General features: G+C 28.6%; 1 pseudogene; it reads left to right on the forward strand.

Moving 5' to 3' along the window:
• Positions 1-4,661: 4,661 nt before the first annotated feature.
• On the forward strand, positions 4,662-5,738 carry LOC125823267 (pectinesterase/pectinesterase inhibitor PPE8B-like; annotated as a pseudogene).

The following is a 5,738-nucleotide window of genomic DNA, read 5'->3' on the forward strand; positions in this document are numbered from 1 at the left end:
TGAGTTCCACTGTTAAAGTTAACGGGGACCAAAATTCCACTTTTTACATATATCATGGGTTGTTTTACATATAACTTGATTATTCATATACCGGAAAAGGATCAAAATTGCCTCTGAACTATGCAAAATAGACCATTTATACCCTTCATTATATTTTGGGATTAAAAATACCCTCGCAGTTATCCCAGGAGACCACAAATACCCTCAAGAGTTAACACCCCAATTTTTTAGTGACGTGGCAAGCCACATGGGACTAATTCCTCCACCTAAGCATTGCTAACTAAGGGCCCGTTTGGCCATGCGATATGGTATCATGATATGGATTATGATATGATATCATGATATGGAATCATGAGATAAAATTGAAGGTTTGTTTGGACATGCAATATGAAATTTTTGTGTTGTATATTTTCTCATAAACATAAAAATCTCATAAGTTGTAAAACTATTAAAATAGCCCCAATTGTTTATTCAATCTTATCAAATAAACAAAAAATTATACAATCGCATAATAAATTATTACAAAGTTATTTGTTCTCCACTTAAGTAATTGTTTCATCTAACTTTAATTTAATAAAAAAAATTGAACATAAATTGTACTTGATATGCTCATATCTCTCAACTACTATTACAAATAACCTATAAAGTAGAAAAAAAAACATACATTAGTGAGTAAATATTAACTTAGAAGTTAAATACACTAAGATAAAAATTAACAAACATCACTGACTTCTAACTATTTACAAGAAAAATCAATAGTTAAATATTATAGAATAACGAAATTTTAAAAAGTTACCACAAGTTTGAGTCAAAAACATTTCTAATAAAATTTAATCAAAAAAATTATAACTAGTCCACTTGACTAAATATTAATAACTAATTGATCAAACTTTTCCCAAGTCCTCAATCCATTAGACTTGATATTCTTCAGTCATGTGAACGAACATTTTGCGAATACTAAGATTAAGAAAGTGCGGCACCGCCAATGAAAATTGTCTTTTATCAATATTATGCTTAGTCATAAGATTAAGACGCTTTTTTTTTTATAATGAAAATTCAAAAAAGTATTACTCCCTTCGTTCTTATTTATATTCACCAAATGAATTTTTACTTTATCATTTATATTCACCAAATTTAAAGTAATAATAAATTTTATATTGGTGAGAATAATAAATTTTAAAAAGTAATGATGTGATTATAAATTTTATTTACATATGAAACAAATGGTTAGTAGATATAAATGTGGGGTTGTTTTAACAAAATATAAACTCATGGATCAATTATTGCATTAAAATATCTCAAATCATGATATGGAATCACCATATAATTCCATATCATGGTTTTTGGAGAATATGGTATCACCTCTCATGATATGAAATCATGAGATGGAATCAGCTTAAAATCGCATGTCCAAACGTTGATTCCATCTCACAACACCATATCGTGATATGGTATCGCATAGCCAAACGCCTACTAAGATTCACTACAAAAGAACTTGACTTACAAAATTCCAAAATTTTGCCACTAAAGGTTATGAGTGATTTTTAGTGGCGACTAAGGCTCCAACAACCATTCGCTAGTAAAACCTATTTTTTCAACAAAAAAATATGATAATTAATTTTCGATTGCGACCTAATTTTCTAAAATAAATAACTTGCAATATCCATATTAAAAACATCCAATATTATTACGAAAAATAATCAAAATTACTTCTCGATTCAAATCTCCTACTATATATATATATAATGCATCATTGTACATTTTATACATTTACATATGACATAAAAATAAAACATATAGTGTCTTCAAACTCCTACTTAATCGATATCATATTTGGTTTTTTAAAAACAATGAAGAAAAAAACACAAAATTAGAATTTAATGTTAAAAACTTTTAGTGACGATTTTCTGGGCTTTTGTGGCGACTGTTGTTGCCGCTAAAGGTCTAGTTATTTTGTAGTGAATCCTAGTTGGCAACGCTTAGGTGGAAGGATTAGTCCCACGTGGATTGCCACGTCAACAAAAAATTGGGGTGTTAACTCTTGAGGGTATTTGTGGTCTCTTAGGATAACAACAGGGGCATTTTTTATCTCAAAATGTAACGAAGGGTATAAATGGTCTATTTCATATAGTTCGGGGGAAATTTTGATCCTTTTCCGTTCATATATTAATCTTATATATCACGTTTGATTTAGAAATAGGATAAAAGTTATTTATGTATTATTTTATAGAAGAATATTTGTTTGGTAGATTTTTAAATATTGTATAAAAGTTATTTATGTTTTGTGCTTTTTAGAAATAAAATAATACTTAGATAAATCTATGTATAATTTATGCGGGATAAAAGGTGGAATAAATTATGTGGGGTCATTTGGTTCGAAGATAAGTCATGTTGGGATTAGTTATGTCAAAGATAAGTTATGCTGAAATACACTCCATTTTATTTATTTATTTATACTTTCTTTGCCTGTTTTAGTTATCCACTTTTTAAAATAAAATTTTCATCTCATTTAGCTTAAATATTTTTGTGTGTGCATTCTCATAATATGCCAGATGTTTTTAAATAAAAAGCATTCATCTTATTTAGCTTAAAAATAAAATTTCATCTTAAGTTTGTTAAAGTAAAAGAAATTTTATTATTAATGTCACTTCATTTAAGCACATATCAATCATATTATTGTAAAATATTGAAGTTATCTTCAATTTAATTGATATATAAAATATAAAATTTCTAAGTGATTAAAAGACAAATAAATTAAGAATATGTAATTCAATAGTGGAGTGAACATTTTAAGAGAAATAAAAATATAAATAAACATAAGTATTATTCGAAGAAATTCAACATATAATGTATTCATAAATAAAAAATAAATTTATATAGCGTATTTTTTAATGAAAAAAAATATAATCATAAAAATAAAGAGTAGTAAAGGTTGTGAATGTCATCATAAGTTGTATTGAATATACATGTATGCAAAAGTGATGTATAAAAGAGGGTTTTAAGGAGGGACTTTTGTTATTATGCAATTTTAGTATTTCATCCACAAGTAGAGATAACTTATTTCAATCATAATTATTAATCCTAAGATAAATTATTCCACACTTTTTAACCAAACAAAGAATTGGGGGTACTAAAAACTTATTCCAAGATTATTATTTTTTATCCAATACACAAACGAACCCTAAGTGATATATATAAAGGATCAAAATAATTCAACCTCATATATTAAGGATCATTTTCTTGCCTTTCCTCCACATAATTTCGTGCCTTTCTTTCTCTTTATCTTTCCTAGGATCTAGGATTGAGTTTTTGGCATAAAGACATCGTAAACTATATCTTAAACTTAATCTACATCATTAAACAGTTATAATGAACAAAAAAACATTCTTCAAAAATTAATCGAGGAGATTGGTATGACTATTTCTACAAGTAAAAGAATGTATGAAGTTAGTCTCATCGTGTGCTTCTACATACCCCAAGGTCCACTCTCATCTTTTCATTTGACTCTACTGAGGAATAAATGGAAACTATATGTGTGAAGTCACATGACACCAAAATGTGATCACCCACCGCGACATCATGTCACTTTAGTGTCATGTGGTATAGTGTTGTCCATGTGAAATGCTTACATAGAAAGAAGACTAGTTCTTACTGAAATATTCGAAAGATGTATAGAGATTTTCCTTGAAAAACCTTAAAATTTCATGAGTTTGCATGGAAGGTCATGAAACATTCTAGTTAAGTAGAGAATTCTATAATGGAGACTTATACACAATTTATATTTATATATTAGCTCTAGGTGAGTTGTATAAACTGAAAGCAAATTAATCTTCTAAGTCTTGAGCAATATAAAAGCTTCACTTTGGCAATTCTCTTGGGTCTTTTTTAATTCAATATTTCCTTAGCGATCTAATATTAAAAAAACTTACTTAAACTTGCAAGATAAGGAATTCAAAATATAAAAATTTAAATACGAAACAATTACAAGATGATAAATCGGAGGCGAATAAAAAGACAGACCAATATTAACCTGTTTTACTTTACGGTTTGTTGTCATTTATAACATGTAATTCCTTCCCATTTTTTCCTACTCCATCTAGCTTTTTAAAAATTTCTTGTGCATTTTAGGTAAAAATTAACTTTAAAGAACAAAACAAAAAATAATATCATCATATCATAAAAAAGTCACTTATTTTGGAGAATATTACAAAAACTAAAATATCATTTAAAAAGAAATGAATAAAGTAAAAGATTGTATCTTCACAAAATGAAAATTTCATAAAAGCCACAAGTTGATTCCCTCCAATTAAGAAACGATAATAAGAAGAAAGCAATACCATAACTAAGCTAAGGATTAAAATGTTACTACAATTACATATTACCTAGGTAAGTAATTGTATAAATGGTAGAAAAAATCTATTCAATGAAGATGACATTTAGTTGTCCAAAAAAAAGCCTTTAAAAATGACATTTTACAATAAAAACATGTAAGAAAAAGTATACCTTTACTACAATATAAAGGAGGGGGATTTTGTTAAGCTTGGACAATACTACAATATTAACAAAGAGAAAAACTCTTCCACTACCAAGAAGAATTGTTTCATGCTCGTCACCTTCAATGACTCAAAGAATTTTACTTCTTTTCTGTTCATAACCTTTAAATGGCAATCACAAATAGTTTTTGCAGTATTCTTCTTTCATATCTCTAATCTGTAGCTGAAATTTTTGTCCATAAACTCATCAGATTTTAAAAAATTTTTAATGCAGGGAATATAATGATGTTGTTTGTTGCTGCAACTATAGTTGTATGCGTTCAAAGTCAACTGATAACAAAACACCTTATAACGTGATTCTTTCTAAAGATGGGATCGGGAATTTCAACACAACGGATGGAGCAATATTGGCGGCCCCTAATCACAGTGTCAAGCCATTTTTCATAAAAATTAAGAAAGGCACATATCAGGAATATATTAGAGTTGATAAAAGGAAAACTAATATATTCTTGATTGGAGAAGGGATGGATACTATGATAATAAAGGGTAGTAGAAGTTTTGTTGATGACAACAAAATCTATGATACCGCAACTATTGGTAAAACTCTCTCTCTATAAATACATGAATTTTATTAATTTTGATGAATTATAATTGTTTCTTCTTATTTAATTTGCAGGGGTTCTTGGCGATGGCTTCATAGCCCAAGACTTAACTTATAGGAATAGTGTTGGACCTATAAAGTATTAGGCAATGGCATTAAGAGTTGAAACAGATTTGACATCTTTTTATATATGTCAATTCGATGGGTATCAAGACACCTTGTATGTGAAAAGAAAACATCAATTCTACCAAGAATGTGAAATCTATGAAACGATAGATTTCATATGCGGTGACGCAACGACCCTGCTCAAAAAACTGCTTGATTGTAGCACGTGTTCCATTGGCCAAGCAATATAACACAATCATAGCCAGGAGAGAGATTTTGAGGACGTTCCAATTGGAATAGTGCTTCAAAATTGCACTATAAAGGCTATCGGAGATAACATCACAACGTATTTAGGTCGACCATGGGGTATATTTTCTAGGACTGTGATTCTGGAAAGTTACATCGATAACTTGATAGATCCTAGAGGATGGGTTGAATGGATTGAATCGACAATAAATTCGTTAGCCGCCGACCCTATTATTTGGAGTACTAATTTATTTGCCTTATTTATTTTTATGTTATATTTGATAATAACGTAA

The sequence above is a fragment of the Solanum verrucosum genome, unplaced genomic scaffold (assembly GCF_900185275.1).
Source record: "Solanum verrucosum unplaced genomic scaffold, falcon-dt-bn FXZP01000214.1, whole genome shotgun sequence".
Lineage (NCBI taxonomy): Eukaryota > Viridiplantae > Streptophyta > Magnoliopsida > Solanales > Solanaceae > Solanum > Solanum verrucosum.